Here is a 17,518-nt window from a genome sequence, read left to right as displayed (position 1 = left end):
AACCTGCTCCAGCATGGGCATTACCACCGTCTCTGATTGGCTCGGCCTTGGCCAGCAGAGCATCTGTCCTGGAACCAGCTGGCATTGGCTCTGCTGGATATAGGAGAAGCTTCCAGCAGCTTCTCACAGGAGCCACACCCGCAACCCTTCCCCTGCTAAAAAAACCTGGCCATCCAAACCCAATACAATGAGATGAGGCTGTTATTGTTTACAGTTCTAGTTTTTTAATGATTTTTATCTTTTCTTGCCTATATAAACCAGTATGTGTTTCTGAGGTGTGATAACGTAAGCTTTGAAAATATTTTAATGATTTTGTAAGGTGAGGTTTTTATAAGGTGTATTAAGAAGTTTTACATATAAATATATTAAAAATACATAGTTATGTATGTAAATACATATTTGTAAGTCTTCATCATATATGGCTGGATAATACATGTGTGTGTGTGCATGTGAGTTTTATAAGCAAGCGATGTTAGAAAAGTAAGCCAGTTCCTGGGTATGAATCCATCTCTTCGAAACTGAAATAAAACATTACATGTTGAAAACAGTTGCTATGTTCAATTTAACTATGTTCATTTAATATACAGTTTGAGAAACAATGGTAGGGACTTTTTTAACCTGTGGGACTGTAGAAGCTGCTAACAAGGCTGGAGGTATTCAAGTTGTTAGCTCTATGGGATGAAGAGACAGATAATTATTACCTATGGAACATGGAGAAGTTATCTAGGGAGAGGATGTGAGTTAAATAATAATGTGTCATTGTTAGGTCCATGATTTTTAGTATGTGGCAAAGCTGTAAGTTTTAGTCCCCAGGCTTATCTTTTCAAAGTATTTGGTGTGTTTCTGTTGAGAAAGAGATTGAGTGTTCAGAAATGTAATAAATGTTTTGTGGAAACTGTTCTTCCATTAAATGCATGTCCTGTCTTTTACTGGTTCGTATATGAGTTCTGGTATTGGAAGGTCTGCTCACTTTGCCCTACATAGTTTTATAACAGTCTTTGGTGCCTTGCCTGTATGTGCATGCACAGGGTCCACGCATTTGATGGCTCTGTTATGGTAGGTGTTTATCCCAGTTGTGAAGGAATTTTATATTTTTCATTCTGGTGAAGATTTTTTTACTGTGGCATATGTTGATGACAATGTCAGTGATAAGTATGCTAGGGTGGAGGGTAATTTTAAAATTAGGCACATGTGAGGAAGTTTGGGTTCCTGATTAGTTCTTCAGTTACAGTGAACCTTGTGCACTAAGATAATTCTTTCAATTTTTGAAAATTATACCTTAGGTTCTTACATACAAAATCTTTAAATCAAGTTCAGTTGTTATTGAAAATACTAATGCATCATGATTATTCTGACAGTTTAGTAACAGGAGTGGTTTAAGCTTTCTCATCTTCTGAAAGTTTTTCTTGCAATAGTAAATATTAGCTTTTACAAGTATTTCAATACAGCAAAAATAAAAGCAGTCTTAGCCTAAAGATACATATAATAGCAAGTAAATTTCTAACTAATGATTTCAAAATATAAACTGTTGCAGAAGGTCTTTTATGTATTGATTAGGCACATTCAGATGAGGAACACAGAAGTTGTGATTATTTGCTCTTCTAGTCATAATAAATGGAAAAGACATTCTGCCTAAATGGCAGAAGGATATTGCTTTCAAAATAGTATAAGTCACTATAATGTTTATGGGAGAATGACAGTATACAAATATGATTGGTCCTGTGATAGCTTTCTGTATGAACATTGGAAAATGAGTGTCAGTTCTGAGAGTAGGTGTGTAGTTGTGTAGCATGTCTGGAAATGAAGAAAGGAGAGAGAGAAAAGATAGTTGCTGTGTGCTCTGCTGCAAGGACAAGAGCTACCACTGTGAGTTGTAAATGCTACAGCAGTTCTGTTGTCAAAGGGAATGACCTACTTAGGCCTTGTTGATATCCTCATGGAAAACCACTTTGAGACAAAAGAAGGACTTCATTTCTCAGGCCAGTAATAGTAGCCATCACTGCATATGTTAAGTGGGCTCTGCTTTGGGCGGGATTGGCCTTTGTGAAAACCTTGGGATGAGCAAACTATCTCCAGTGATACTTTCTACAAAAATTTGAACTGAATCATTTGTACTGCCTTAACTCAAAAGGAAGGCCTATATAACAGAGGCTGTATTAAATTATAAGATTAATAAGCTTAGTGAACATGCAGGCTTTTTTGTTATTTTAAACTAATTTTCTTTAATATTTTGTTCAATTTGCCAAAACCAGGCTTTAGATTCACTTGATGACTGGTTTTAAAAAGGCTACTTGTCTGTCATGACCACCTGAAGGAGAAGAAGGGTATACACTTAGGCCTTCATGGTAATACATGCTTTTACAGACAAGCTAAAGTAAATGTGTCTGCAGCCTTGTAAAATGTTATAGCTCCCTGGTATTAACAGGTTTCTTTTGGAAGTTGCTGTTCATTACATCAGAACTGGTGGTGCAGAACACAGACCAATCACACCATGCTATATTTCAACTATGCCAGCATAGTTGGCATTTTAGCTTGAAACGTCAAACAGAAGGCAGGTTTGCATGTTGTGGTCTGTTCTCACGTTCTGAGTTTGCTGTGACCAGTGTACCTGCTGGCAGGACAGGCTGGGTGCAATCCTGTACTGCTGCAGCAAAATTTCCAAGAGTTTTGATATGAAGACTGTAAAAACTGGTTTCAGGGCAAGTGAGGCAGTTACCTGTCTGCAGTGCCACATGCAATTTAAATGTCATGCTAAGCACATTTTTAAAGACAGGATCAAGTATGACATCCACACTAGAGCTGCACTCATGTTAGGCAGTTGAATTTTGGGAATTGTAACCACTAGTTCATAGCCCCAAAAATCTTGATGGAGTTAGACAGCCTCTCAGGGCATGGGCGGGGGACTACAGGGAAAAATTTACTACTAACATGTTGTTAATCAGCCTTATAATTAACATTATAGGCAGAAGTCTGCCTATACTCCAGAATGGGCTGCTGGGAGTAGGTATTTTACTGTCTTTGGCCCTGGTACTGTTGGATGAGTACAAACAACACTGGCAATGCAGCTGAGCAGCAGCCAGATTTACCTCTGCAATGGAAATAAATCCAAAGAATTACAGATTTGAAAATATACACAAAGGGAGAAAGAGAGGAACAGAGCCTTGAAATGCTAACATAGAGAGTGAAAATAGGAACATGTGGCTTAACAATTAACAGTTTAAGTGGAAGATTATTCTGCAGTTAGGTGATCAGTACTCTTCCATGAGTTTCCATTTCTGAGAACTGATTTTGGCATTGTATTTATATATAGTGTTGTACACAAACAAACATTGTAAAATTTTAAAAATTTCATACATGGACAGTTATGATGAGTTTGTGGTTTTGCCCTTCATGGGTATATGATACAAATATGAATGTAAACTGCATGTGCATATGGCAACTATATTTCTGATCACAAAATTTATGAAAGAAATGAAGAAAGAATGGCTGAATTAGCCTATACTGTACCATGACTCACAGAAGACTTCCCATTTGCCTTAGTGAATGTCTGTGCGGAGAGGATGCTGGCTGCATCTTTTAAATTACGGAGCCAAGTGTTGGAAGAGAGGATCTTTTCTAGAGCTGCTCATGCCTGTGAGTCTTTAAAGACAGCTGCTTAAAAAGCAAAACAAAACAAAAAATACTGGCAGTATGAATCCTTGAATTTTCTGTAATATAACTACAACATGAGTGAAAGTAGTTATTAGTGAAAGATAATGAATTGATTTGAGAGGAACAGAAAAGGACAACTGGAAAGATGATAATCTTTCAATCATAAAATCATAGAATCATTTAGGTTGGAAATAACCTTTAAGATCATCAAGTTTAACCGTGAACCCAACACTGTCAAGTTCACCACTAACCCATGTCCCTGAGCCCCATATCTAAATGTCTTTTAAATGCCTCCAGGGATGCTGAGTCAACCATTTTCCTGAGCAACCTGTTCTAATGCTTGACAACCCTTTCAGTGAAGAAATTTTTCCCAATATCCAATCTGCACATACTCCTCTCCAGCAAACTCGAGGCCATTTCTATTGTCTTATTTCTTCTGACTCGGGAGAAGAGATTGATCCCCACCTGGCTACAACCTCCTTTCAGGTAGTTGTAGAGTGATGAGGTCTCCCCTGAACCTCCTCTTCTGCAGGCTAGATGACCCCAAGCTCCCTCAGCTCTTCCTCATCAGTCTTGTCCTCCACACCCTTCACCAGATCCATTGGCTGTCTCTGGACACGCTCCAGCACCTCAATGTCTTTCTTGTAGTGAAGGGCCAAAAACTGAACACAGGATTTGAGGTGTGACCTCACCAGTGCTGAGTACAGGGAGATGGTCACTGCCCTGGTCCTGCTGGCCACACCATTCTTGATACAAGCCAGGATGCTACTGGCCTTCTTGGCCACCTGGGCACACTGCTGGCTCATGTTCATCTGGCTGTTGACCCACACCCCCAAATCTTTTTCCATTGGATTGCTCTCCAGTCAGTCTTCCCCTAGCCATGGAGTTGTTGTAACCCAGGTGCAAGTTCTGGCACTTGGTCTTGTTGAACCTCATACCATTTGCCTTGGTCCATTGATCCAGCCTGTCCAGATCTCTCTGCAAAGCCTTCCTACCCTTCAGCAGATGAACACTCCCATCCAACTTGGTGTCATCTTCAAACTGACTGAGGGAGCACTTGATCCCCTTGCCCAGATCCTGGTACAGATGAGATACTAAGACCTCTCAGATCTTATACTCAAACTAATTTAAGTCAGCTGGTACTGATAAAAGTAAAGGTACAGCAGTAGGCACCTTGGATTTCACCAGGCTCAAAAATATTTATCTGAACCTAAAAGCTTTGAAGCCTGGACTTCCCATTGCATTAGCTGTCACATTATATTTTTGAGTTTAGTAGTATCAGCACTGCCTGATTCTGTCTACAGGAACTGTAATGTCTTAGGGACTGTTATAGCTGGATAGTGGAGTGTCCAAAATAAATGAAGGCACAGACGGTACTAATCTGAAAATATATTCCCCATTGGATCATTTTCTAAACTGCAAATTGGGGTTCTGCTTTAGGCCTGTCCCAAAGATATCAATTGATACTATAACATTGTCACATGTTATGCATCTTTGGCTACACTCCCTCTATACAGACAGATGAAGATCACTATGTGTGGGTATTTTGACATTTTTATTTTTTTTTTGGCTGTCATTGTGTTGATGTCTAAAATGTTTTTATTTACATCACGAAACCAAACATTATGATCCGGTTGGGACAGAGAGACTGTAAATATAGAGAGACGATGTCAGCATGCATTGTTGGCTTGAACACCCCAGCACAGTGTCATTAAATCTCATTTTGGTTGGAGATGATTCCCATTCAGCTGTTGTGCAGTGCAGTCAGAATGAGTTCAGTGTCTGTTCACATCTGTGCAGATATTCAAGTTGCCAAAAAGAGTAGAAGAAAAGAAAGGCAGAGGAGGAGGAGGAGGGAAATATACATAAGGTTACACACTGGATTACCGGTGAAGCTACTGTGTTAGTTTAGTCCTTTCTCAGTGATGCCACATTACCTTCTACTGCCTTTTATCTCTCCTGACCTTTACACAAAACTCAGTCCCTTCAACTCTTTCATTATTTTGGTAGCTCCAGTTTCTCTCTTTCTTTTTTTTCCCTTTTTTTTTTTTTTTAATGGAGGTCAGGTACCCAAACTTACTGCCATGGTTTAAATTAAATTACACTGGTTATTATGCCACAGACAGGCTATCACATTGGAGGTGTATGATAGGATACCCTTAGGAGTGGTTAGCTCTTTGATTGCTATATTCTGTTCTACAGCTCTGCTGCACTTAGTGTTTCCTGGCACCTCTAGTGTTTTATTGCAGTATTGTGGTTACTTCGTAAGACAAAATCACTTGTAAATCAGCCTTCCAGCTGTATTTTATTTTATTTCTCTGGTTTTAATTTCTTTATGTTGCCCAGGTTTATTTACTTATTAATACAATGTTCTTCAGTAATTTTGACAGTATCATCCAAAGATTATCAGAGTTTGTATTCTTTTGTTTTTGCTCATTCAGATAGTATATTTCCCCTGGAAAAAATCCTTTAAAAGATGTATTTAAAGACAAATGGTTACTGTTTTCAAGTTTGCCAAGTATAGATTGTGTTGCTATGTGCATGGACATGTTTACTGTGTAGATAATATAATAGTAATCTAATAAATCCTAATAAATCCAATCTAATAAATGAAATAAAAAAAAATTTACTGGATGTTTTCTTCTGAACAGTAAAATACATCAGCTCAAACTCACACAATAGCTGTTATTCCCGAATGTTTGTAATGCCATATTCATAGTGGCCAGACTTGGACTCAAATTTCTTTATGCTGCGCAAAAATAGAACAAAAAGAAAGAACTCCTGTCCCAAAGAGCTTACAGTCTAAGGTCTGAGCAGAGGAGAGAAGAGTTGAAGGAGGCAGGATGATGTTACCCTGTGCAACATGCTGTGGTTACAGCAAATTGGCATCCTATCTACTCTTCTTGGGTACTTTATTGAAAGAAGGAAAAGTATCTCTTACTAGAGTAACTGAGACACTTGGAAAAATCCTCCATAATTTCACATGCATGGCAGGTCTGAAACAGACTCAAATACATGCTGAAATAATTTGCCTTGAAGTTAACTAATTCATCTGATGATTTGAGAGGCAACAGTATTTCTGTTGAGCGCTGTTTTACATTAGCAAAAGAGAGAGAGGACATCCTAACAAGAAAGTTTTAAACCTACATTTCAAGAGCATAATGAAGTTTTGGAAGGAGAGTTCCTGCCAGTTGGTATGACAGTCACAAAGGTGTAGGTTTGAATCTTTGGGCTTGTCCAAAGCATGTAAAACAGCGATAGTTCCTATTTCAGTTTGAAAACTTGGTCTTACCTTTACTTTGAGAGTGCCTGATTTGCAAAATAGTGTGTGTGGAATGTTTAGGAAGGTTTTATGGGATATTTAGGAGATATTTTGTTCCGAGGCAGATGGCATGTGCCCTCTTGTGGTTTCTGAAGCCAGAAAAATTGTTTCTGCCTGTATCGGTTGAGGTTGGATTATGTCAGGGGAACAAGATGCACAAAAATTTGTATAGGTTGATTATTATATATAATTTTCTATCTTTTCATTTCTAGTTTCTGTACAATATATTAGCTGGGTATTTTCAGTTTTTGTTTGTTTTATAGGGTTTTTTTCCCCCTGGGTTGGTTTGGCTATTGTTTTTTTTTGTTGTCCCGTCCTCTTCTGTCCCTCCCCTGTCCCCCCTGCCATCCCCTCCATTTTATTTTAATAAACTATTCTATTGAGTGTTGCTGGAATACTGGATGTGGTTTCATGTCCATGTTAACCTTTTGGGTTTTTCCCACCCCAGGTTATGCTAGAAACAGAAAAGACAAATCTTTGTGCTAGTCTGAATGGCTGCCATAGCTGCTTCTAGGCTGTCTAGAAGCCTTGGTGCCTGGGCATAGTGTTAGTGTCCACATTGTTGGCTAAGGGCTGGTTGCCTAAAAGAGCTGGCTAAATATGCAGGTAGGTGATTCAGGAACAGAGTGAGCTGTGACTTAGTTCGACATGTGTTTGCTGAGGAGGCAAACAGTCTTGTTGGAGGTCTGGCTGCTCTTCTTCCTTAGTGAGCCAGAAACCTTAGGAGCTCTGCTCCATATCGGTACTCTTGGCAGCCTTGTGCAGAGAAAGGAAACACTGGACAGACAGACCAGCTGCCAGCAATACTGATGGAAGTAGTCTTGTTACTGGCTTTAAACTTTATAAGTAGATTTGTTTGAAAAATTTTGCATATATTGGACCATCATTCTTTTCTGGAAAAAGGCTCACACAAAAGATTAGAGGACATTTCCAGTTAGAATAAGAAATCACAGTAATTCTCATCTCTTTTTAGAATATGGAGGAGAACTTCCAGTAGTGAAATAAGAATTTTATATTATTTTTAATTTTTTTATGCAACCATTTCTCTTTATTTCATATTCATGTAAATTATTTTATTTCTCTCATGTTTCTACTTGTGTACCTACATTTTTGTGCTAAGTGTGAAGGAAGGGATCCTTGTTTCACCTTATTTTCATTTGAGCAGTCAGTAGAGTAGCTCAGTGAGTATGCATGTGCACTAACATAGACTACAAATTCCATGTTGCCTTTTTCCTTTTTCTTTTTTTCTTTTTCTTACCTTCATGGAAATCACTAGTTACAACACAAAGTGATTGAGTGTTGTTGTTTCAGTTTCCTATGGTCTTATTCTTGCCCTGAGTATCAGGAAATGCCTAATTTAATGGATTGAGAATTCCAAATGTAACAATAGGTAGGGAAGCAGGTTTTATATCATAAAGTGCTCTAGGATCTCTGTTGTTCCCATTTTCTTTGTAGAAGCTCCAAAACAATAAGAATGTTGAAGTATTATGATTTTTTTAATAACTTCTGAAGGGTTTTGGGGTTTTATATTGATCTTTTGAAAGTTAAAAGAAACTCAGCATTAAATATTTTTCTGAAGAGCAACACCTAACTTTTATCTGACATGATGATTCAAGCAAATAGGACTTTATGTAAGCAGAACTACTATTTGCTGAGATTTTCATATAATATATATATATAAAAAGAACAAAAATAAAATAGGACAGCCTATAATAATGGAGGTGTACTGAATAATCAGCAATCATAGAATCATTAAGGTTGGAAAAGACCTTTAAGATCATTGGGTCCAACTGTCAACCCAGCACCACCACAAAGTTTACCATTAAATCATGTCCTTAGTTACAACAAGTGATTTGGAAAAAAATGGACCTAATTATTCTATATTTGGAATTGAAATTTATGTGAGTTGTTCATGGATTAAGCAAGTAGTCTTTTGTCATGAATAGTAAGTATTTGAGTAAGACTCAAATATTTCTTCTGAGCAACTAATTCAATGACATTTTATTAAATTACTGGAAATATACTGTCTTTGGATAACAAAAAAAAAAGTTTCTTAGGAGTATTCCACACATCTCAGTGCAATCCACTGACATGTTTTAAATCTGGCTATGAGTGTTCACATACTATAACTCACTGCATAATTCTATGTGTTCTATAAATAGAATGAATATTTTATAGTGGTACATGTGTGGATTTGGAAGAAAAACTGAGCTGTCACTAATGGAAAATTTATGCTGGCAACTGTGGTAAAGTATCACGTTTAAAAGGATTTGGGGGGAGGTTGTTTTGTTGTTTTGACTTAGAGATTGTGTGGAGATGAGAACCATTGAAGCATATTGCACTGATTAAATGTAGTACTTGGGAGTCTCAAATGTCACAAAACATACGGAATACCAGGAACATTCATCACTGTTTGAAGGGACTGTCTAAAGCCTTGATAGCCTGGTCTAATGATAGTGCCAGTAAAATAGTCAGTGAATGAAAAGAAGATCTGGTAGCATGAAAACAAGTGAAATAATGTTGGAACCAGGAGTGTTAGACTGCTACAGAATTACAGCTTCTTCTTCCTCCTGCTTATCCTCCTCCTTCTCTTTTGAAGGAAGAACTAAGATTGCAGTTCTAAAAAGCCATATGTATGGCTATTAGCCTTACCTAGCAATAAGGAGACATTAAATAGGCATCTTTGTTTAGGATTAAAAAAAAACCAAAAAAATCCCCAAACTTTGAATGCAAGAGGGGATGGCCACAAACTTTATTTCAATGAGGGAAAACTTGAACATGTGAATATTGCTATTGCTAAATCAGATGTAGTTTTTCTCAGTAAGTGGTAACAGTGATCAGTTTAATTTTGGTGGAGAAGGGAAAGACTATTATGACAACTTAATTTTTAATATGTCTGTAAGATAGTGTTAAGGGAAGAGGGAGAAGGTAGCTTCCTGGAAACAGTCCATGAGTATAATTAGGTTGTTCACTCACTTGCAAGACCAAATTTTACATGTATTTTAGATAAAATAGGAATTGAGTTGGTATTAATTGTCAAATGTTTGAAATTCTTACAGTAGTCAGTTTCCTAAAATTGTCTTCATTCCTCTTTCTTCTAATATCCCACATTGAAACTTTATGTGATGTAAAGGCAAAACACATTTATATACTGAGACAGACCTAAACTTGCTGGTTTGTGTAAAACATAAGGTTTTATTGAAAAGAGAAAGAAAGTTTGAGAAACTCTTGGTATTACAAAACAATATATGAAGAATTTTAAAAATAATGTAAATTAGCACAGTACAATGCTTAATCATAACATGTTTCTCAGAGCCATCTGACATAGAGGCAGGGTTCCATCACATGTTTATGGTTACTTGAGGAAACAAGGACTGTAAATCCAAATGTCCCCCACCTTCTTCCTTCTTCCCCCAGCTTTTATTGCTGAACACAAATGCCATGTGGTATGGAGTATCCATTTGGTCAGTTGGGGTCAGCTGTCCTGACTGTGTTCTCTCTCACCTTCTTGGGCTCCCCCAGCCTCCTTGCTGGCAGGGCAGTCTGAGAAGCAGAAAAGGCCTTGATGCTGTGCAAGAACTGCTCAGCAATAGTTAAATGATCCCTGTGTTATCAGCCCTGTCCATCACAAATCTAAAACATAACCCAATAGCTACTGTGAAGAAATTTAACTCTGACCCAGCCAAAGCCAGTGGGGCTTTTATTTAGTATCTCTGACTTACAGATTCAAAATCCTGTGCGGAAATTCTGCGACAGAAATATGTGTCTAATAATTCCACTAGTGCTATTTTATTTGTGATACTTAATTGTAGATTTTTTTTTTTGTTCCATCAGACAATGATACCTTATCTTTTCTTGGTGACGTTTCTACTGAAAACAAACTCTTCAGACTAAGTAGTCTTAGCTTTAGTATGCACAAAGAAACAAACGTGCATTTTGATTACTGAAATGTCAGGAATTCAAGGAAGCATATAGTATGTCAGTTCCATAACAAACATAAATAAGTAGTAAGAATGCTTGTAGCTTTAAGACATTTAATTCAGATGGAAATTAAGCACCTTTATGAGGTAAAATTATGTTTTGATCAAGAATAAGGCATAATTGCATATTTTCTGTGTATTACATAGATGTGGCACAAACCTTTTTATATTCACTTATGAAATGTTTTACATTTAAATTACAGTTCAAAGATGTTTCATAAAATAGAAAAAGTGCATTTTGAATTAAAATAGTTTCTAAATTGAGTGTATTTATTGACTTAATGCAATTTAACAAAAAAAAAATGCATAAATAGTGGAAGCCTCTGTAACTTTCCCATAGAGAAGCCAATTTTCTGCCTTCTTTTTCAAGAAATAGCTCCTTAAATTTTTCTGTATCTAGAACTAGCTAATGTTTCTTAGAGTTGAGAAGTCAGAAAATAGTGTTTCACATAATCATTAAACAGTTTGGAAAAAGAATTGCCAATTACATGTCTCTGTTAGATATGTATAACATTTTTTGAGGATCTAGATGTAGTTCTTGAATATTTGCAGATTCAAAATAGTATTCTGATTTATATAACATAAATTATTGTCATCTACCCTTTTAAATAAATCAAGTGATATGCTGATTTTGAGCCTTATAATCAAGTCTTGTTTACACACTGAACCTGTTGCAAAATAAGTTGGCATATGAAATTTAAACATGGTAAGTATTCTGTGCTATCTTCAGTTAAATTCTAAAGTGAACTAAATTACCTGAACATAGAAATTTTAGGACTAATGGAATAAGAGTGTCTGCAGGAGAAGCTATTATAGGTTGTTTTCCCTGGGTAGATAAGCCCAGAGTCAGTAGAGGAGCTGAGTTGAATCTGGGTCATCTGACTCCTGCTTGTGTAGCCAGTTCTCCCCACTAAAAGCCTCTTCTTGTGGAATTATGTGGTGATGTTTTCTACATTTGCACTGTGTTGTTAAAGATTATTATGGGATGTCTGTTGTTATGATTTTATAGTGCCATACTGAGACATCTACTGAGTGTATAAGTTACAGTTTCTAAAAAATAAATTATTGTCCTACGTTGTTTTGTGATTTTAGTAATACATGCTCTGTGTTTTCATTATTTGGCATAGGCAAGGAATTTCTTTTTTTCTAGTACCTTTATTATCATTTGGAGAAAAATAAGTCACATTTCCTTTTTGAAAGCAGGGTAACAATCCTATTTTGTGACAGTTCATGACTGAACAGATGATGTAGACAAAATATACTTGTGAAATCTGTAGCTAGTTCATGAAGATCTTGCCACAGATTTTGGACATTACAGTTGCCAGATAAATCTAAAAAAAAAAGTAAAATAAAATTCACAGTTGACCATTAGTGAATACCAATTTCAAGATACAGGAAATGGTTTTGGTAGCTAAATACAGAAACCTACATTACAATTTCTTAACTCCTTGTATATTTTTGGGGAAAAATAGGTGCCTTGGAACGTGATCTAAAGGAAATGAATAATTGCCTGCCTAGCATGCATGGGCTATTTTCAAGAGGCCCATAGAAAATGATAAGCACAGCTGGTTTGTCTGAAACCCCTCTTCTCCCTGGAGATCAAGCTACGTTTTCAGATTATCACAGTATGTTCAGGATGGCACTTTCCTCCATTTGCCATCTGCAACCTGATGGGTACAACAGTACTTCTTCTGAAACCCTGATTAATTCTTATTGTTGCTCTTGGAGAAGAGGTGATACTGGTGTATGTTAGTGTGAGAGGGTGGGTGACACCTACTTTTTCTGTCTCAGAGATTATGGCTTTTACTGGTCTCAGCTTCTTTCTCACCTTGAGGGGATTCAGTTGCAGCTCTGAGGATGGAGACTGGCACCTCACTGTCATGTACACTGTGGTGGAAAGTCCCATCACCTGTGCAGCTCTGCAAATTCAGTTTTTCCTTTGTGCAGCCAAGAACTGCCAATTTGTGGAGCAAAGAAGGGTGAGAAGCAGCATGAGTCAGTGTCTGCTCTCTAAGGTTTTCACCTGGGCTGTGGGGAGGGCTGGCTTCAATTCGTGTAGTAGATGTAGTCTCTGGAGGAATTAATTTAAGGATAGAAATATTCTGACTGAAGCAGCAGAAGAAACAAGAGCGAAAACTCTAGGTGTCCACAGCTTATGAGATAATGATAGGCATGATAGGTGCCTAGAGAGCATTACATTGAAAAATAAGACACTGAGGCATGTAGAGCCTTTTGACATGTACATTTGGGCACCAAATTCCTGACCTGGTACCTAGCTTATTCTTGTTCTATATATTTAAATGTATTCTTGTATCAAACATTTTTTTAATTATATAAATATATATCAAAACTTTATTTCATGACTAATTAGTTCTGCCAAAACCATCTAAAACATTTGCTTGGTCACTCAGGATTATTCAATTTAGACAGGTGTCTTGGAGTTCTGCACTTTTGTTATTAATTCTTGTCTTTCTTCCAAGTTTTTTATCAGAAGGGCCAGATATTGCAAATAAATGTAAACAAATCCACCTATTGTTCTTTAAGCTCTCTACTGAGTCACTGTAAGAGATTTCTGTGAAGTTTTCACTTCTTCTATATGATATATCATTATATGAAAGAAAAATGCTTTGTTCTTTTTAGCTTACTGCAAACAATCTGATAAAGTACATGGACATTCACATTAATTTTGATAGAAGAAAATAATAATTTTAAAACAAAATTAGCAAAAAGAGATAAAGAAAGAGATTTGTTAAGAAAGAGTTTATATAGTTGCACAACTCAGCTATGAAACAGCAGCAGTATCGAGGAGTCCATAAGGTGGTTTTGACATCTACAAACATAACATTTGGATACCAGGCAGCTTTTCTTTGTTATATGACTTGCAAGTTTTTTATATATTGCCTTTTTATAGTTTTTTTGAGATTATAAGCAGTATTGTATTTTGTATATCTACTTGCTGTGCTGACTTTATGCATTAAAATAATCTATTCTGGTTTAATATTAAGATACAATTAAACAGTTTCATTACTGTGTTATGAGAGATACTTAGGGTTTTTCAGAGCATTGTGTCTTTTTTCGGACTGATCTTTCCATCTGGGAAAATTGTATTAAAAAATAGGTGTTTAGTTAATATACTGCAAATAAACTAATACCTGGCTACTGAGGTAATGTTGAGCACTGTAAAACCAAAAATGGTCTCAGAATCAAAGATTTGTATAGGTTGGAAGGAAACTCCATATACCATCTAGAGCTACTAGTACAAAGCCAATGAAGTTAGATCAAATTTCTCTGGGCCAGACTTGATTATCTCCAAGCATGGAGATCCCACAGTGTCTCTGTGTCCCTGTTCCACTGTTTGACCATTTGCAGCATCACAGAATCACAGAAAAAATTATGTTGGAAAAGACTTCTGAGATCATCAAGTCCAACCTATGACCCAACACCACCTTGTCAACCAGACCATGACACTAAGTTCTATATCCAGTCGTCTACTTCCAGAGGTACTCCTGTGGATTCAGTCCAGCAAGTCCATGTTTTTCCTGTACTGAGGTCTCCAGAGTTAGATGCAGTACTCCAGGTAGGATATTGTGAGAGCGGAGTCGAGGGGCAGAATCACCTCCCTTGACCTGCTGGCCACGTTTCTTTTGATGCAGCCCAGGGTAATATTGGCTTTCTGGGCTGTGAGTGTACATTGCCAGATCATGTCCAGCTTTTCAAACCTCAGCACTCCTAAGTCCTTCTCAGCTGAACTGCTCTGAATCCTACCTTCCTCCAGCTCGTATTGATACCAGAGGTTGCCCCCAGCCAGGTGCAGCACCTTGCACTTGGCCTTGTTCAACTTCATGAGATTCACATGGGCCGACTTCTCCAGGTTGTAGAGCAGCATGTGATATTTCAAAGTAATGCTGACAGATAAGCCTGGTTGTATCTTGAAAACCATCAGCACTTTCTTGGTTTTTATATGGTAAATGATAGCACAAAAAGTGTTCTCTGGACATGGTTTGCAAAGAAAATGAGGTTAATTGCCTGTTTGTGCTTCTATGTTTATTGCACTCATTAAAGCTTGCAGGATGCCCACAATATTCTATAGTTAGCAAATTAGTAGTGCCCTATCGGCATCTTATTTTGAGACCAGGTTCACGGTGACAATTTTCTGCTTTCAGTGGCAGTAGTTTTTCCAGAGAAAGTAATGCTTTTGAGCTCAGAAAAACAACAACTTGGAATTAAAATCACTTGAAAACTTTACAAGCATTTGGTCGACAGAATTAGGATAGTCCTCAAATACCCATGTTTCCTAACTGCTTGTTTTGTTTGAAAAGAAAAGAAAGTAAAGAGACATTTTAATATCTCAGATTTACAAAGAGGATAGACAGTTTTCATGACAGGCTTTCTGAAGGAATGCTTTTTAGATCAAGTCTGATCAAAAATAATTTTATTTTGGCTGTTTATTGACTTATATGACAGAGGTTTGGTTATGTCTATTGCTTAGTAAACTGAAGCAGTTGAAAACCACATTGCATTTGACTTTGAAAAAAACCCTTTCTTAAGTAACCTCAGAAACCTAGAATTACCTTTTTAATGACAGGTTTGGACATACTGTTTTCTGGGTGCCCACTTCTAGTAATAGAATTCGTTACAGTATAGCAATGTAGAAGATGCCTGACATATTTTTGTAATATGCACATTAAATAATAATTAAAAAAACCCAACGATTTTTTATTGGAACATCTCTGTTTAAATCAAGAGATAAATTCTAAAATAATGGAATTACTAAAGCATGAATTGAGATATATTTCAATGTAGGTTGATAAAGTGATGCTATGGAGTTGCACTGCATATTAAAGTCTTCTTTAAGTGGTAATCTAGAGACACAGATAAGCATGAAAGTTGCTACACAAGAGCTTTTTATATTATTTATTTGAGTTTTAAAATATGCCACTCTTTTTTTTTTTAAAATTTACACTCTCTTTCTTACTATAAAGAAAGTTTTCAGAGCCCAGCTGATTCACACTATTTCTCTGCTGGTAAATCCTGCAGTATGGCATAGACTAGGGTCACTCACTAAATTTTTTCATAGGTTAGCACCTGTACAATAGGAAATAGTGCTACAATTCCAATGTATATGGCTAGCAAAGCTGGGAATAAGAAGGTAATTGTTTCCTGCCTGGTACTATGTGGAAGATCAGGAGAACACTGAGAGAGGTGGGCTCTCCTCAGGTGTTTTGTGTGCATCACATGATTGGAAAACAGATTATTTTTCTGCATAGGTTTGGATTTTCATCAATTTAGAAGTTTATTGAAAAATTGTTCGTGGTTTTGGTGTTTTTTGTAGTTATGGACCAGAAATGCTACATCACTGTTGTTCACTGCAGGATGAACAACATGTGTAATCATGGCCTTGATCATTCAGTAGATCCACTGAATGACTTCCTAGTCCTGCTGAGCCTTGGTTTGGAGAATGTTCCTGAGGTCAGCAGTTCTGCTGCAGCTTCAGGCACACAGCCTGTCTGTGCAATACATGAAGGCAACTTACAGTGGCCAAGGTTTTATACCACTGTATCATTTTTGTATTCTCATTGGTTATATGTAGTACCTTATAAAGCTATAAAGGTACCTTTACTGTTTTCACAAGCTTGTAACCTTTTGAAGTGTTTAGCTTTATTATTGTTTTTTTTCTTCTCTTCACAAGGTTTTCTCAGTGAACCTACAGCCTATTCTTGAATTGTTTAAAAATATTTTAATTTTCTTTCCTAATGAAAGAAAGTATAAGTTTGTGCCTGCATGTGTGTATGCCTGCATGTGTGTGTGCCTGCAGGTTTGTGTGCTAAAATGAGGAGCAAAATGTCTGATGTCTATTATAAACTGAAATTGGATACAGATTGACGGAGGATTCTTGGTAAATACTTACAATACTTTAGGCTGTAGCTTCCCACTAAAATCAGTGTTTCCTTCATGAATTTCCTACCTCAATTTGAAAGTTATGTAATTGTGGCAGAGCATGGGTAATTGTTACTCTCCTCTTAGTTGAGGCTCCTCGAATACCTTATAGCTTTCACTTTTTCTGTATTGGTGTGCTGATCCGTAGTAGAGCTTCACACTGAGATATTTCACTGTGAAGAGACCTTTATTTTGCAGAGAGGGCTTAACCACTATCATTATTTCTTTCTTGGTATTCTGTTTATGCCAGGAAACCTTTGAATGAACATTTTTTAGTTTCTGAATGAGAGGACCAGCACATTTTTACTAATCCTTCTTGCATAGCAGTAGAAGAATGACGTTTACAAAATGTTGAATCATTTAAATGTTAGCATGTGTTTGAGACTTGTTTCGTTCTGAGCTTGCAATGAAAAAACAAAAATAAGTATTCCCTATATAATGGTAAGGGGAAGTGGCAGCTGCTGCTTGCTTGGGTAGGCCAGATTTGGAGAACATAGTACAAAACAAAGTATCAGCAGAAGGGAAAAATCTCCTTTCTTCAGTTTCATTTACCTTTCAATGACTCAGCATTGAAAGATGAATCAAACCTGTTTTAATGTTTCTGTCATTAGGTGAAGGAAATTTATGA

At 36.9% G+C, this 17,518-nt stretch overlaps 1 protein-coding gene across 6 annotated transcripts in view; it reads left to right on the top strand.

Moving 5' to 3' along the window:
* Positions 1-17,518, top strand: part of TAFA5 (TAFA chemokine like family member 5) — a 426,158-nt gene that overhangs the window by 182,443 nt on the left and 226,197 nt on the right. The window lies entirely within an intron of this gene.

Source organism: Manacus vitellinus, unplaced genomic scaffold (genome assembly GCF_001715985.3).
Source record: "Manacus vitellinus isolate BGI_N305 unplaced genomic scaffold, ASM171598v3 scaffold_13_pilon, whole genome shotgun sequence".
Classification (NCBI taxonomy): Eukaryota; Metazoa; Chordata; class Aves; order Passeriformes; family Pipridae; genus Manacus; species Manacus vitellinus.
The sequence above is the reverse complement of the archived record's forward strand: the minus strand, read 5'-3'. Positions and strand labels throughout refer to the sequence as shown.